This window comes from Bicyclus anynana, chromosome 18, assembly GCF_947172395.1.
Source record: "Bicyclus anynana chromosome 18, ilBicAnyn1.1, whole genome shotgun sequence".
Classification (NCBI taxonomy): domain Eukaryota; kingdom Metazoa; phylum Arthropoda; class Insecta; order Lepidoptera; family Nymphalidae; genus Bicyclus; species Bicyclus anynana.
The window spans coordinates 10,362,923-10,381,136 of record NC_069100.1 but is presented as its reverse complement, the minus strand read 5'-3'; the positions used below and the strand labels follow the sequence as shown (position 1 = coordinate 10,381,136).

At 36.4% G+C, this 18,214-nt stretch overlaps 1 protein-coding gene across 3 annotated transcripts in view; it reads right to left on the bottom strand.

The window, feature by feature from the left end:
• Positions 1-2,298, bottom strand: part of LOC112048241 (uncharacterized) — a 32,331-nt gene extending 30,033 nt beyond the window's left edge. Inside the window, exon 1 of one of the 3 annotated variants that reach the window (XM_024085706.2) lies at positions 2,138-2,298. The gene's annotated coding sequence lies outside the window, so the exon portion shown is untranslated. Of the gene's footprint in view, positions 1-1,694; positions 2,019-2,137 lie in introns of those variants that run through there. The other 2 variants (XM_024085707.2, XM_052886873.1) reach the window with 2 other exon arrangements.
• Between the last annotated feature and the right edge of the window lie 15,916 nt (positions 2,299-18,214).

The window sequence follows — 18,214 nt, the reverse complement described above, 5'->3', positions numbered from 1 at the left end:
GATCCCCGGGAAATTCGGGAATTAACATCTGATAGTGATTGTGACACGATTATCTTAGCATTCCATGGATTCACCATGCGGGTGCCGGATCCGTCGCGTGGTAGAGAGAAAAACTCCGAGCAGAGTCCTGAACTTGTGACTACAATATGTAGGGTTAAGGAATTCCTTGACGATCTATCAACACTCCCCGTTCTCTGCTTGTGTTGTTCTGACACGAGCAGAGAAAGATAGAAGAATTTCATGTTATCTCCCGAAGCCTGCCAACCCACATTGGAGTATCATGGTGGGTATCCCATCTCCTAGAAGGAAGCAGATGATTGTCATTGTCTCACAACAACAAGCAATAAGTACATAATAGAGTGACTGTTATAGTCTATTTGAGTATAGATTTATCCTAATAATATCTGGCCATTCAGAGACGAGACAAATATCTTATCTCATTATTCCATGGATTCACCGTGCGGGTGCCGGGTCCATCGCGTGGTAGAGTTGCTTTTCTGACAGATCAGCGAAAACCGAGGCAATTGTAATTAAATGTTTGTCCTAATTGCAGAACCTGTCAGAAGTGCAATTACTGAGCAGCCCGACTTCAGTTGTTCACCTGATTTTAAATGGCTACCATTGTCACAGTAAAGGGCCATCAGTAGGACTCACTCTAAAACTAAGTCTTGTAAGGTTTCTGGTAAAGATACCATAAAGAGTGTAGTCTTGAATAGAATCAATAAACCAATAACTATGAAAATTCTTCATTATGATCTGATATTAAAGTGTTTTTCAGATAGCATGGGTATTTGCTACAGCATAGCATGGGTATTTGCTTTACAACAGCTTGTATGACATTCATAATACATACTAATATCATGAATCATGGCAAACTTTCAAGAGTGAAGACTGTCACCCGCACCATCCTACATGAAACGAACTGTATGGCATAAATATGCTAAGAGTTCCACTATAAAAGCAAGCATAATAAATAAAATTCATATCTTAAAATTTGTTGAATGTTAAATATTTTTATTAGAATATACCTATCTTGTGTATAAAAATCTGTCATGCAAAAAGGCAAGTCAATAAATATATTTTAATTTAATCCATATTATTTTTCCTGCTGAACCAAGAATAGTGGTAACCTGTTTTGAAGTTGATATAATGGCAGTTTTAAAAGTTAAATTAAATCAAAAGGTTATCATTTATGGAGAAATAACACAAATTCAGAAATGCAAAATTGAAAATTTGGCACTGAAAATATTTTTCAAGAAAATTAATTTAATCTATAAATTGCTATAAAATTTAAAGGGCATGAACAGATAAAAATGGGCTTAAAAGATTATTTTTTAAAAATTATGTTTTATGTTTTTTATTTTTAAAAAATAATGTTTTATATAATTTCTGAACATGTAATTATTTTTAATTGATTAAAAAGTAATAAGAACACTGAACATAAAGTTAAATTTTAAAAATCAATATAACAAAAGAATTTTCTTATCTCATTTAAAAAAATAAATAATGTTTTGTTATGTAAAATAAGATTAAAATTGTTGAAGAGAAATTCTACTATCAGATAAACTGCCTTCTGATTAGAGTCCAATAGCATTTCTTTAGAGATAAAGAATAAACCATTGAAAAAAATAAAAACAATAATGCTATTGAAAACTAGGCTTTAGTATTTTTTAATAAATGAATAAGAAACTGACCTTAAAAAATTCAAATTCGTTCCATTTTCGTAAAAATAAATGCAGACGCGCTCCACTCAGCCAACTTTTCACGAATAAAAAAAAATCGCGGTTTTTTTTAAAGATAAATAAGAATATCGGTTAAGGCATTTTATCATACAGTTTAGAGCCAATGATAGGTTTAAATATGAATTTTGTACTAATTGAGATAACACCACAATTACGTACGATAAGTAAACGACTTTGAGTTTGTATCACTGCGAATGCCGAAAATATACAGCCGGTTAGTTAGACAAAAGTATGCGGCGAGGAGGCGAATCGTAATAAAATTATACACGGCATAGCGTCAAATTACGCGTCTCTCGCCTTTAGTTAAAAGGTTAACAGGCAATTGACTACAGTTTTTTTTAATCAGTTAAAAATAAGGACATTCAATGATCGTATAACAATTTTTATTAACTCACCGATGCTAGCGGGCCGCATTCCACCGTTCTCGAAGTGCGTGGGCCCGTATTTTCATCTTGTTCACGTAATACCACTTCACGAATTACTAATATTTTGTATCAAAATGCAAGAGATATAAAAAAATAAGATGACCACTGTTACATTGGAACTGTCAAAATTTAACTTCACTCAAGTGGTCGTGCCAAAAGCCATAGACAATTGTTTTGTTTTATTTATAGATTTTAGTTATTCTATCCAATCATAGGTGGCACACTAAGTAATTTTCCTTTTACTTTTGGAGAAATTAAACAGTAATAAATGAATAGGTTAAAATTTTGATTTTGTTCTAGAATTAAATTCTAGAAAAAACTTAAGTTTAAGAAAAAAATAAAGGAAAGGGACTAATTTAATAAATTTACTATAGAGAGTAAATATTTGTAAAATTATTTTGCCATATTATTTATTATCTTTTATTTGTCTTTCTACTCAACGCTAGATGGCGATGTAATTAATTTTTTATCAGTTTTTTTTTATTTTCTGTTAGTTAATTAATGTATGTCCATTTATCATTTTTAACAATTAATTTCAATACAAAACATAATACCAAACACTATTAAAAATGTATATAAATTTGAGCAACCGGTGCGGCGGTCAAGGCTCCAGAGTCCAGAGTAAGGAACCTCCTCACAATACGCGCAGTCTCAAGATTTCTCTGTTTTCTGTATCCGACGCCCTTGATCCAGCAGTTCAGCGAAAGCTTTTTGAATATTAATTCTCTGAAAAGTCACTGTGAATGTCGGTGAACAAAATGCCGAGTCGAATTAATTCTTCCTCCTTGTGGAAAGAAAGTCCGTTCAAAAATAAAAATCAAAATTCATTTACTTCAAGTAGGCTTCGTTCACAAGTAAGTACTTGTTCTGATCTCATTATTTTTTTTGACATACCTACCTATTTAAATTTTAAAATTGATGTAATGAAAATAGATCAACCTCCTCTGAAATCTAAAACTACTGAACCTAATATTTTGGAAAAAAATACAGAAAAATAATAGTTTTACTTATCTATAAATTATTACACTATATGAATATAGGGGTAACTTCTAAGGCGCAAGATGAAAAACTTAAAAGCAAAATTTTGCTAACTGTGACATATTAAAAATGATAAAAGAGCTCGCTAAGAGGATTTTTTTTTTATTCTTTACAAGTTAGCCCTTGACTACAATCTCACCTGATGGTAAGTGATGATGCAATCTAAGATGGAAGCGGGCGAACTTGTTAGGAGGAGGATGAAAATCCACACCCCTTTTCGGTTTCTACACGACATCGTACCGGAACGCTAAATCGCTTGGCGGTACGTCTTTGTCGGTAGGGTGGTAACTAGCCACGGCCGAAGCCTCCCATCAGCCAGACCTGGACCAATTAAGAAAATCTCAATCGGGCCAGCCGGGGATCGAACCCAGGACCTCCGTAATGTAAAATCCACCGAGCATACCACTGCGCCACGGAGGCCGTCAAAAAGGATTTTGAATATAACATTTAGTTTTGTTTGAATTTAAAAGTAGGCAAATTATTTGCAGTAAACTAATGCGACATAGGCGATAGGGCACGGTTTACTTCGTCAGAGTTATATTTACTGCTGTCTTGAAAATTCAAGATTTTTCATCAGTGAACAGTAGGTATAATTTCATCTCAGTATAATCAATCTCAGAAACCACTGGACATAGTGTGGTAAATCCTTTAAGTAGTAAGTATACCTACCTACTTAGAAAAGGAACCAGGATTGAACCCTGTGGGACACCCATTACGGTAGACGAACCACGTAATTTTGTATCATCAAAAACCTTTTTAAAAAAATCAGTAGGTAGGTATCCCACGTCATCAACAAGCAAAGTCGTACAACACAACACCGGATGTAAAACCAATTAGATATAGAGGAAACAAAATGAAAAAAATGATAAAAAAATCAACCTAAGCCTAATCTATGAATGACTTTTAAAAATAAAACAATAGCGGGACCACAGACAATCGCCAAATTTCCAAACAAACGCATTAGCTATGATATCTATCTCGTAAAAAACAAAGAGCGATCTATATTCATGACTAAGTCGTGTGGGGAACGATTTTTGTTCGTTAAGTATTGGTTTAGTATCAAAATGATAAAAATTGTAAAATCATATTTTGAAATTATAAAATCAGTAGAGAGGTTTATTCAACATACATACATACTTACCTATTAAGGGATTGACTTGGAAGTTGGAATTTTCGCCCTTCTGAGTTCTGTCATCTTTCTTTCAAGCGTCAGTCAACATTATAATGACCTCTTTGGCGCAGTTGGCAGTGCTGTGAATCTCAACAGAGAGGTCTTTGGTTCCTGTCCCAGTTCGGGTCAGTTTAGGAATTTATAATTTCTAAATTGGCTCAGGTTTGGTTTGGTATGCTTCGGCCGTGTCTATTAAAGGTAAATAAACTTGTACCTAAAAATGTTGTACCTACTATGGATATATCACTAGCGCGTCAAAACTGAGGCGAACAAAACCGTCTAATTGTCTAGTTTCATTAAATAACATAGTCAACAACGGTGTAGCTAAATACGGATCACTTTTTGCAGTGATTTTGTAGGCACTTAACATATTTATCTTAACATATCTTTACTCGTAACTATTCCAAGTAAGCCCGTAAAGTTTGTTAATTAAGATACGGTAAACTTTTAATTATATTATAAATATAATTTTTAATTGCTAAGTTTGTCCAACGGTCCAATTTCTTTCAAAAAGTTCTAGTAGCACTAGCAGCCAGTTGATGGGGTTACATCCCTTGCCATAAAAAGCTCGGTAAGTCTCCGATCCCGGTCATTATCATTAACAATGTAATCAATTATTCAGTGATCATTACAAAGCCAAACATTATTGGAACGAAGTTCCTTATCGCGCGTTGCGAAAGGGACGTACGGGATACGGGATAGACAGAAAAATTAAGACTAATAGTTGTAACGACACTTTTTGCACTGTAAGCCGTGCGGCGTGCGCGTGTTTCTCTCTCTCTCTCTCTCTCTCTCTCTCTCATAGAACTGGTCTTTCTATTTCACATTGAACGGTGTGGTGTCGCGACGATTATTTTTGTTAAGTGTACTATATAGTTTTTTGTACATAATAAATAGTAAAAATTAATAACAACTTCATTCCATCCGGGTGTCCCTTCAAGTCCCTTCCCTTCTCAAGTTTTTTATTATCCTAAACTCTCCAATCCTTATTGGAGCAGTGTCGTGGGTTCAAACTTCGAATAGCCCTATAAGTAGAGAGATCTGATAATGGTAAAATTTCGAACACTCCTTTTTGCTATCGGATTTATAAATATTACCTATAAGTATTTGTGTAGGACGCAAGCAAACCTGCGTGCCTCAACTATCTCTTACAAGAGGTGGAAAGTGACAAAACAATATGTAAATATCATTATTTAGCGAACACGCCGCGTCATCCAACCAATTTGTTCTGGGTTCGACATTTGCTTATTGGAACAGAGGTGGTGTGGAGTCAACAGTTTCATTTATAAACTCTAAATCTTTCTTTTTGTATTAAAAAACGTGTAATCATACCTATGTAATGTAGGTACTTACTCGTATAAGAATGCCGCATGTGAAAAGCCATAATCCAACCAATTTGGTTTTATCGGATATTATTCATTACTGTCGATCTCGATTTTCTGAGTTTGTTGTGGGCTCTTTTCGGACCAAGGCGCGTTTGGAACCCTCGTAACTTTAATTTTAAGTTTTCGACTATTATTACCACCATTAGATTAAATTAAAATAAGACATAATGTTGACCTTTTAAAAGTGCTTGTAAACTAAGCCTAATTGAAATAAATGAGTTTTGACTTTTGACTTTTGATCGATAATAACACTATTTACTTTGTCGGTCAGCGGACGTATCTCTTTAACTGTAATACATACAATTTATTTATAACAAAATACTATATTACTTGTTGTAACGAAACAGTCATAAGAATATAAAATACACCATCATCATCATCAGTCGATGGAACTGGGTTGGACATAGGGCTCTTGCAAGGACCTCCAAGCACAACGGTCTCGAGACGCCAGCATCCAGCGGCTCTCTGCAACTCGCTTGATATCCTCGGTCCACCTAGTGGGGGGTCGACCAACACTGCGCTTTCCGGTGCGGGGTCGTCATTCCAGCACCTTGCCATGCCATCGGCTCTTCGAACTACGAACGCATGGCAAGGTGCTGCTAGGTAGGCTACTAGTTTTAAAGAAATGCTCTAATATACTTAAAGTGTCCTAAATTGTAAATGGTAAATGAAAAAATTAGAAGAAGGAATACTTGAATGAAATGTTATTAGGTGTTCTTATAGTATACTTACTTGACTGTTACGCTTCGACCCACTCATCTCGGGATCTTAAAAATAAATTGAATAACTCGACTCTACGGACTTTCTTGTGATCGATCTGCATTTTGAAATTGGAACAGCGAAGTCATAGACAATAATGATGGTATCACTGGCCGTTTAGCATAGAACACGGTTTGGCAACCTGGCATTCGGGCTGAATTAAAAAGTTAAGATAGACAACGTGTTACATGTTCTATTGTAACTTGTGCACAATTATTTTATGAAACTCGTAGCCGTATTCGAGTCGAAATCGACACGTACCTTATTTTTTCCGCCAAACTGCATATTCTCCGTGTTTCCCTCAACAACAAGGAGACAATTATAGACATTTGGACCGTAGGTATAAATTAATAAGTCGTTAAATACCTATGCTTCCTATGATTTATTATTACCTACGTCTTCTTCTTCTTCTTCTTCTATTTCTTGATGTAGCGGTGCTGCAGGTCTTCAAGAGGTTCCCGTACCACTTTGACCGCTACCGATCTATTGAACGTGATCGCCATTGACTAGATTTCTCCTCCAATACTAGTTGCCGTCAGGTAAGGTACCATAGACCACATCCATACGCTGAGGTACGTTATACAAAATACTGAAGAGTATTTGCTTGGCGTTTGTGGACTATGAGAAAGCCTTCGATTAAGTAGAATCTTGAGTTGTGCTGAGGTCTTTGCAGTTTGCAGGAGAGTCTTCGAATAGTTGCCAGTGATGACCTTCAGATCCGAGACTTTGTTGCTAACACTATGGTCCATAGTAGATGGCTCAAAGTGACTTGAGAATTAGTAACAATAGCTAGTTGATGAATTTCATATCATATCAATTAAAGGTACCTACTAATTAGTGAATATACTGTGTTAAAGAATAAAAAAAAATATGATCTATTTCAAATACTATTATATGCACGTGAATCTACTTCGGTATATATATCTATTAGCTTGAATCGGATGACGTAACGCATGGATTAAAGGTCGTAAAATCGATCATAGCTTCCGATCCACACATGCGTTGAATACTAAACTGTTACCAGGGATTTTAAATCGATTTTTTTGTTTATAATACTGGGACCTGCTCGTAATATCCATAATAAGTTACTGTTTTTGTCCAGAAGGGCTGGCTCATTTTTCGCACAAAGGATCTGCTTGGCTGTCCAGCGCGGATTTGCAGTCAGTATTCTTGCCAAAATTCCACGTGGGCATGATTTGTATAATTATCAGGATAAGTTAGCTTAAGTTCCATAATTTCGCCATTGTTTCATCAGCATTGCATCTTAGTGGCAGGATATTGAACTTAGAACCACTGCGCTTTAATGCGGGCTGGCGGGCTTATAGGGTTGATTCTTTGACTCTAAACGATCATAATCATAATATGTTAATGATACTGACGCCTTTACGTGCTCCAAACTTTCGGCTTTATAATATTAGTAATATTTAGTGTGATGGTGGTAGGCATCGGCTGTGGTTAGCTAGCACCGTACCAGCAAAGACGTAGGTACCTACCACCAAGGAATTTAGCGTTCCGTTACGATGCCGCGTAGAAACCATCAGAGGTATGGTTAGCATAAAGTTGTACGTAGAAGTACATATATGTATTCTGTGGTTGTACCTACCTCTTCCAAGTAAGCATCGTTACAACATCAGGTTACATCGACAGGCGCTAATTTATCATTGAATTAAAAAAAACCATAACACCTGACTCATCAAAACTCTCCCCACAACTAAGTTATGGTTTGTAATAAACATAATATGAAGCCGATATCCGTAAGTACGAGTATATTGCTTCGACGAAATTGATTGATTCATAATGAGTGCGTTACGTATGCCAGCAGCGCATGGCGGCACTGCCACTGCCTCCATTGCGTGGGCTTTTAGACGCGACGATACGATCACGATAATTTCGTTAATAGTGGTAATTTAGAGCTTTTTGTGACAGAGCTCGTTCGGGAAAGTAATAACGCCATGCTTATTTCTATCTTAATATGCACTGGATTAACAAAAAGTTTAAATTTGTCATAGGTAATCATGATTATGGAATTATAGGCAGAAAACATGGAATCGTGTTCCATGGTGTCGTAGCCGTTCCAAATAAAAAAAATCAAATACTAATACATTCTCAAGTCAGTACGACACGAAGTGTCGCATCGGTAGTTTCTAATATTATTAAAAAAAATGGCGTCCTAAGTTTTTAAGTATTTTAACATTTTACCGATCTTCAATTTTGACCTACTTGATTACATACACACAAAAGAGACTATTTTTCATACATTGATGGGCTCAGATTTTATGAATGAACCGTTACAATGTTCAAATAAGTGTCATTTATGAAATAATAATAATAGTTTTAGACTGGTACTATAGACTGGTATCATTTCAGTTTGATTTATGACAATTGCATATTCAAGATATGGGTAAGAACCTACAAGTAAATTATAAAATGCACGATTTCAAATAAAAACACAGTTTTTTTTTTCAATAATGTTAGCAATTGTGATTTTCAATTATTTTTGGTTATTTTGATTTTATAAAATTAAGGATTTTCATATTTTTTTTCTGTGACGTGGTCCGTTGCGATTCCGATATTTTATACTCGTTGATGTAATATTCAATGTATTCAAATTTGAACTTAATTTATATTTGATGCCAAATTAAAATGCTACTAACAACGAAGTTTCCATGGAAACCGTCGATGTCACAGCGCTGTAACTTTATAGAATGTAGAGGCTGTACACTTGTCGTATCGTATAAAAAGAACACCGAACAGTTTTGATGTTTGCATACAATCATCGCAAAAATAACAATATGAGTACTTACACATAAATAAAGAATCGAGTTATGACCCTTGTTTCAAAGAAAATACGTGTTCTTTTCTACTGATTATATTTTTGTTCATCTCAAGAATAGAATGATTGTATTTGTATGTAGTACAAATTTATTCCGAACGACTGTAATTGTCGGCCATTTTGAATCCATTCGCGCCATAAATGGCAAACAGTGTTTTGTTTCGATCTAGTTTGTCATAACAATACTAATTGTTTTGTTAATTGTTATTCATTTGATGTTGTGATGATTTGTTTAATAGTTTTTTTTATTAATGATGGGTGAAATAACTGTAAAAACTACATGTTTTATTTTTATTTTTAACAGGGGTATTTGATTTTTAATTTTTATGAAAGAGATAAAGATCGAATACCTTTTACTTGTAATGACTATCATATATATAAAAAAATATAAAAGATATTATATCTGTACTATAACTAATATTATAAAGAGGTAAAGTTTGTGAGGTTTTAGGGGATATTCTCTGGCTCTACTAAACCGATTTTGAAAATTCTTTTACTTGTACAAAGTCACGTTATTTGTGAGTTTTATTTGAGTGATATTTTATCCCCGTTTTCTCATGGGAACGGGAGATATGCGGGTGAAACTGCTAGTAGGTACTTAATAAATTCCAATTAGATTTTTCTATTTATTTAATAATAATTACTTCCAGCAGAACAATTTACTAACTTTGACGTATGTAATTGGACTTATACGAAATTTGTCAGCTATTAGCTATTTGTGAGTAATTCTCAAGTCACAAGACTTCGTATTCGCTATGTATTTATTGCCTACGCAGTGGCGTAGCGTGCATTATATCAAAATTAATTGATGGGCCCAATGACAAGTCTGGAAAAAATCTCTGTAGTTTTAGATTTACCCCTTAACTCGTTCACCATAAAGTAATATTGGTAATAAAATCTTTATTGTAACATACACAAGATGGGTATAATATTTGTTTTTATTTAATTCGAGTGTGGGAATATTAAAAAAACAATGAAAATGCCTAAATTTGTAATTTTCATATTTATTAAAATTTATATAGGCAATTTTCTATATGTTTTTATTTATAAAGCACCATATTGTGAGAGTGTGGATAAAATTTTACTAATTTTGATCGTTATAATATCGTTGATATTATAAAGTAGGTAGATGACATTGTACAGTTGATATTGTGACCTTTTCGGAATACGAAAAACCTTGTTGTTATTTTTTGATTTTAACTATAATATTAGGTGTAACATCGTGAAGTTAGTGAATTAGCCGGCAAACTGTTTTCTGAAAGTGTTCCTAACGGTCAAATGAACCTGCAGCACGATTTCGTAAACAGTCACACAGTCTAGCCTCGTCGTTATTAACCCATATACGGCTCACTGCTGAGCTCGAGTCTCCTCTCAGAATGAGAGGGGTTAGGCCAATAGTCCACCACGCTGGCCCAATGCGGATTGGCAGACTTCACACACGCAGAGAATTAAGAAATTCCCTGTTATATGCAGGTTTTCTCACGATGTTTTCCTTCACTTATTGAGACACGTGATATTTAATTTCTTAAAATGCACACAACTGAAAAGTTGGAGGTGCATGCCCCGGATTCGAACCCACGCCCTCCGAAATCGGAGGCAGAGGTCATATCCACTGGGCTATCACAGTCTAGCATCATATACTACTTATTCTTACTCGTTTACAGCACACTTATTTAATAAGAAGACCTACGTACCTACTACATAATATATTAGTAGATAACTACATATTTCTATTGTCCCGGGACAGGCAAAGATCAGTCACCATACAACCAATTCAGTCGTCTTGAATAATTGAATAGCTCTCATAATCTATTAAAATTAAATGATGCCATAACGTTACCAATTATGGTATAGGATTGATTTTTAAATATCCGAAATTAATAGTTAATAGAATAATATCCGTTGCGTGGTAGACAATGATAATTATCATAATAAAGAGATTTGTTCACGCGCAGGGGAAGGGACCGGATGATGGCGCTCGATTGTAGCGACAGAAAAACAAAATCAATAAACTTACATAAATTCCTGCACAAAGTCAGATAAGAACAAACGTTGTTTTAAAATATATTTTTTTAATTTCTATCTATTGTAGACTTGATATCCCTTAGAACATATTAAAACATTACGTTTACTACTTGGACAATGAGGTTCTAGACAGTTGATACCTGCTACCATCCACAGTCCAAACACCACCACACCACAGTCCAAACACCGTAAAAGGCTACCGTAGTTACCTGTGGCAGGAGCATAGATTGACATGACAAACATTCAGCAATCATGCCGTTCTATAGTATTCCTTCTTGCTTCTTCTTCCTTTTGCTTGTTTTCTTTTATTTATTGTGGTGTACAAATAAAGAGTATTAAATAAATTAAATAAATAAATATTAATAATTAATGCAAATCAACGTTCGGACAGACCGTTTGACAAGTATTATTAAAATGTTGTTGCTAACGGTACACAGCGTGCAGGCACGCGGATGTATCACCAAATAATCGAACAGCACTCCGTGTATTGGTATTTGGTGAGCTTATTTATGACCTATTATTATATTATTATTATTATATATAAAAATCCACCTCATTGGCTCAGTGATTAGACTACGTAGCTTTGAATCACAATGTCCTGGATTTAAATCCTAGGCTGGGCTATGAAATATTGAGTTTCTCTATAATACGAAAAATTCTCTATAACAGCTTAGACTTGAGAATGCGTGGAAACCTTTGCTTCGAATTTTCATACAAAGTTTTCCCAAAGATTCCTGCCCCTACTCTTTAAAGCAAGCAAGCAAGTAATAAATAGCTGATATCTAGTAATACTTAGTATTAAAATATGTCTAATACTTACTAGCTGATACCTGAGTATTCTATTTTAACCGACTTCCAAAAAGGAGGAGGTTCTACGTTCGGCTGTATGTATGTTTTTTTTTTTTTTTTTTTTTTTTTTTATGTATGTCCAGCGATAATTCCGTCATTTGTGGACCGATTTTGAAAATTCTTTTTTTGTTTTGAAGGGTTTGATTCCAGGGTGGTCCCATTTTTTTCATGTCAGGATCTGATGATGGCATCCTGGAGAAATCGAGAGGAACTTTCGAAAATCGTAGAGACGGCTAGTGCGTTTGTTAGTGTTTCCATAAAGTATTTTAAACCACTACAATTTTATGAAGGTCTGGAGATGGTCTGATGATGGAGCCAAAACACAGACGATGGAACTCATCAACGATTTACAGCAAGTACCTTTTGTTTGGGCTTGATTTATTTCTATTGATGAGAACTTTCCACCTCGACGGTTGTGAATGTATTAAGGGTCTGATGATGAAGACGAAGGACAGTGAAGAGAACTCCTCGACGGTTCACAGTAGCTACCTTGTGTTTGGACTTGATAAATTTGTATTGATGAGAACTTTCCACCTAAATGGGTTGTGACTGTATTAGGGGTCTGGTGATGAAGACGAAGGATAGTTAAGGGAACTCCTCGACGGTTCACAGTAGCTACCTTGTCTTTTGACTTGATAATTTTGTATTGATGAGAACTTTCCACCTGGATAGGTTGTGACTGTATTAGAGGTCTGGTGATGAAGATGAAGGAGAGTTAAGGGAACTCCTCGACGGTTCACAGTAGGTACCTTGTGTTTGGACTTAATAAATTTTATATTGATGAGAACTTTCCACCCATATGGATTGTGACTGCATAAGGGGTTTGGTGATGAAGACGGAGGACAGTCACCTTTCACGTTTTTCTGAATATTGAAATTACGTATGGATAAAGGAGGAGTGAAATTTTGTATGTGAATTAAGGTAGTATTTTTAAAATTGGGATTGTAGGACTTAGATACTTATCATAAGAAAATGAAGTTTCAACTAATTGCTCATTAATTTTTGTTCACACTCAGTTAGGTGTGCTAACACTAAAAATTAAAAAATAAAAATTTTAATAAAAAAAATTCAACCGACTTCCAACTCAAAAATTAACCTAAACTAAAAAGCAAAAAATAACATCTTACCTATGTGCTACCTTCTGATCAGTTTGAAGGCGGTGCCAATCCAGTGTCATGTTTTAATTAAAGCCGTTTCTGAACCACAGAAATTATGTAATTTAAACGGCTTGAATTAAAACATCACTGGCTTGGCACCGCCTTCAAACTGATCAGAAGGTAGCACATAGGTAAGATGTTATTTTTTGCTTTTTAGTTTAGGTTAATTTTTGAGTTGGAAGTCGGTTGAATTTTTTTTTACTATCAGGGATAATTCCGAGTATTTAAACGATATTTAGCAAAAAAAAAGCTCCGTCGACGTATGCACTTCGCACTACTACTGAGAAAATGGACATAATTATTCTCTTGAAGTCTTACTCGTACTAAACTCACAAGGATTGCTGAGTGGCTTATTTGCTATAGCAGTAGTATTTATTTTTAAATGTATATACGAGTATTTAGGTGAATAGTTATAGTGTGTTAGGTTAAGTTTTATAATTATAGTGCTAAGCTAGCGAATTAGGTTGTTCCTGAAAGTCTAAGTTGTAAAGTTATGATAATAAATAAATAAATATTTAATACATTTTATTTATTTGAAGGAAAGAGACTTCGTTGACGTAGCCCGATGTGCTGGTCAGACCAAATCCGTGACACTCTTGACACCAAAATAGACGTGAAAACCCGAGTCACATGGCGGGACATCATCAAGAAACACTAGCTTGTCTGTGTTTGTGTTAGGGGTCACGACCCTTATTAATGAGGAATACGACGCAAGGAGGCGGTTTCAACGGCCTCCGTGGCACAGTGGTATTCGCAGTGGTCTTCCAAGACGGAGGTCCTGGGTTCGATCCTCGGCTGATTGAGGTTTTCTTAATTGGTCCAGGTCTGGCTGGTGGGAGACTTTGGCCGTGGCTAGTTACCACCCTACCGACAAAGACGTACCGCCAAGCGATTTAGCGTTCCGGTACCTGTCGTGTAGAAACGGAAAGGAGTGTGGATTTCATCCTACTCCTAACAAATTAGCCCGCTTCCATATAAGATTGCATCATCACTTACCATCAGGTAAGATTGTAGTCAAGGGCTAACTTGTAGAGAATAAAAAAAGGATAATTTTTGTTGAAGGAAAGAGACCTCGATGACGTAGCCCGATGCACCAAGGTACATGAGGCTCTTCAGATCGTAAAACGCCGAGCCAAATGACGGACAAAACACTTGTCTGTGTTTACACAGACAAGTGTTTCTTGTCTTTTAGGAATACGACGCAAGGAGGAGGAGGATTTTGAGAGTGTAAAATTATTTTAAAAAGTCACACAGTACCTTAGAGGTACTCGGTTATCGCAAATGTGTCATCGGTCTAAGCAGCGATTTCGTATGAACAAATGCACGATGACGACAGACAACAATTAAGCACGCATTCATCATATATTACGAATGCAGTCCGCATATAAAGCCTCCTTTATACCGCCGACGGAACGCGCATCGCATGCAGCTCATGCTATTGATGCAGCCGCAATTAAAAATTAAAATAATATTTCCACTAGCTAGGCTGTACGGGTTTCGATCTTTGCCTGCACATAGACAATAGGAAAATATATGGTGCCTAGAACAGGCGCGCATTTTAACATTGACGTTAATTTAAAAGTGATCTAAAATTTTTTATAGTCCGATCAAAGTCCTATTCACGAAAAACGCAACACCAAGAAAATTATTATAAATTAATAATAATTTATGTATGGCATTACATTAATTACAAATAAATTTTTAGACATTGGGAATGAACACAAATTGAACAACTTCTTCATTAAAAATATCTAATACTAAATTCATAGGTTGTAGGAACACCGATCTTTGCTAATGCCGGTCGAAGTCGAACAAATAAAAAAAAAGAAATTTCTGACCAGTTTTTTTTTTATATAATATGGATCTCTCGCGGTTGACCACGATCTCACCTAATGCTAATGGTAAGTGTAGATGTGGCCTGAGATGGAACGCGCTTGCCTAGAAGATGCCTTTTCACTCTCTAAAGATGCCCAGGTTATTAGGACTATAAAAAGCTGATTTCGGGAGAGAGTATGAGAGCCATGCTTATAAAAAATGAAGAAGCAAAATATCGTTTCGTGCGAGATCTATGATTGGTTGTATGATCAAAGATCTTTGTCTCTCCCTTGAGGACAAATAAAATAAATATCGAATAGAAATGATATCATATTATGTCTTCTATTAGTTCTTCGAACAAATAAATAGTAGATACCTAGGCAGTTGATTGTCCGTCAAACCAACGCATCACGTAGTGCACTTTGATGGACGGAGCGCCGACAGACGGACCGATTCCAATTACAGCATTAGCATAACATATCGTGTGTGACGTATTGGACATTTTAAATTAACTGTCTTCTTGGATGTTAAACAGGTACATAATATTTCCATGATCTCACAACAATGCAAGGTTTGAGATGTTCATGAAGTACCTACAACTTATAGTTTTGACAGCCTCCGTGGCGCAGTGGTATGCGCGGTGGATCTACAAAACGGAGGTCCTGGGTTCGATCCCCGACTGGGCAGATTGAGATTTTCTTAACTAGTCCAGGTCTGGCTGGTGGGAGGCTTCGACCGTGGCTAGTTATCACCCTACCGGCAAAGACGTACCGCCAAGCGATTTAGCGTTCCGGTACGATGCCGTGTAGACACCGAAAGGGGTGTGAATTTTCATCCTCCTCCTAACAAGTTAGCCCTCTTCCATCTTAGACTGCATCATCACTTACCATCAGGTGAGATTGTAGTCAAGGGCTAACTTGTAAAGAATAAAAAAAAATACTAATCATGGCCATAACGGTAGCAGATTAGTTACTGGTTGCATTTCCGCCTTTCACCAGTAGTAGCTCGGAGTTGTGAGAGTTGGTGGTGCTTACACCCCAACTATGGGTTGGCAGGGTAGACAAAATGGACCCACCGCTCGGTGGAACCGAGCTCCCGATGTAGAACAATACGCGACGATATTTCTGTGGCTTTATCCAATGAGTTGGCCACAAGCAGTGCCGAATCTGTACAAAGCCGTGGCTAATTCACTGGATGTCCATGGCAAATATTTGATTAGTTCTATGCTCGCAAGCTAGAGCCGTGATAGCCTAGTGGATATAACCTCTGCCTCTGATTCTGGAGGGCGTGGGTTCGAATCCGGTCCGGGGCATGCACCACCAACTTTTCAGTTGTGTTCATTTTAAGAAATTAAATATCACATGTCTCAAAAAACGGTGAAGGAAAACATCGTGAGGAAACCGGCATACCAGAGAATTTTCTTAATTCTCTGCGTGTGTGACGTCTGCCAATCCGTATTGGGCCAGCGTGGTGGACTATTGGCCTAACCCCTCTCATTCTGAGAGGAGACTCGAGCTCAGCAGTGAGCCGAATATGGGTTGAGAATGAATGAGGCTGGAGACCCCTTTGATCAGGTCCTGCCAACTCTACAGTTACGCCACTGACCACAAGCCACAGCTAATATAGTTACGCCACTACCTCCAAGTCTCTGAGGGTATGCTTACGCTAATTCAGCCCCATTCTTTATTATTAACATCTAATACTGAATATTGTGTAGTAAATCCTTATCATCCAACACTCGCTTACCTCTTTGGAGTAGCATGGTAGCTAAGTCTAAGCTGAAAATGCTCTCTCCTGTAAGGAGAGCGCCTGGCCACGTAATGTAATGTAAAAAAGCATCATCGTCATCATCATCATCATCATCATCATCATTATCATTATCATCATCATCTTCATCAATATTAGCCGCTGTACGTCCACTGTTGGACATAAGCCTCTTGCATGGACTTCCAAACACAGTGGTCTCAAGCCGACAGGATCCAGCGGCTCCCTGCAACCCCATTTGATGTCCTCGGTCCACGTACTGGGGGGACCAACACTGCGCTTTCTGCTGCGGGGTCGCCATTCCAGGACCTTGGGACCCCAACGTCCATCGGCTCTTCGAACTATGTGCGTATTGCCACTTCAGCCTACGAAACTCGCTGAGCTATGTCAGTGACTTTGGTTTGACTACGAATCTCCTCAATTTTGACATTTATTTTGAACTTCGATTTAATTTTATTTAATGATTTGAAGAGCAATTTCTAGGTACGGCGGTATCCTCTATTAGACGCCATTATAACTGAAAAGAAAAATACCATTGAAACGCGTGATGCTATTCCATATTGTATACCAATAAACAGATTGCATTCAATCAATTCAGCTCGTAAATTCACGACATGATGCGATCGTTCCACGAAAGCGTGATCGTCGGCTTTAGTAAAGAAAATTAAAAAGAAATAGGACCATAGACAACGACGGCGATAGACGAGCGGTGCAACAAAGAAGGTTGTATACTGAATATGGAATTAGAAATTGATTGCTTTATTGGTTCATGTCAGTGTTATTTAAATTAGTTATTTTTATACGACATACAAATTAGAATCTATGTATATTTTACTGAGTAGTCTGTGATTTCTGGACGAATTTGTCAAATTTTAAAATTTCATTCCAATGCAATAGTTTTAATTACCTAGGCTATGCCCAATGGTGTAGCTATCTAGGGAGTGCAATTCGCCGGGGTTATCAAGTTTCGAAAACGTGAAAGAGGTGATAAAGTAGCTTAGCATTTTTATGTATTTGTATTTAATACATTTACTTAAAGGTGACCACACCAGTTTAGATAGTAGTGGGGCCCATTTTTTTTATTTGCACCAGGGCATTAGCTTACCTAGATAAGCCACTGGCTATGCCTAGGGTATGATATTAATTAGGCTTTTCAAGTTCATTGAAAACAAATGTGCCTATATACATTTGTAGGTATGTATCAGAAAAATACAGAGGTCTATGAATAGCTTAGAGGATTTAAGCAATACA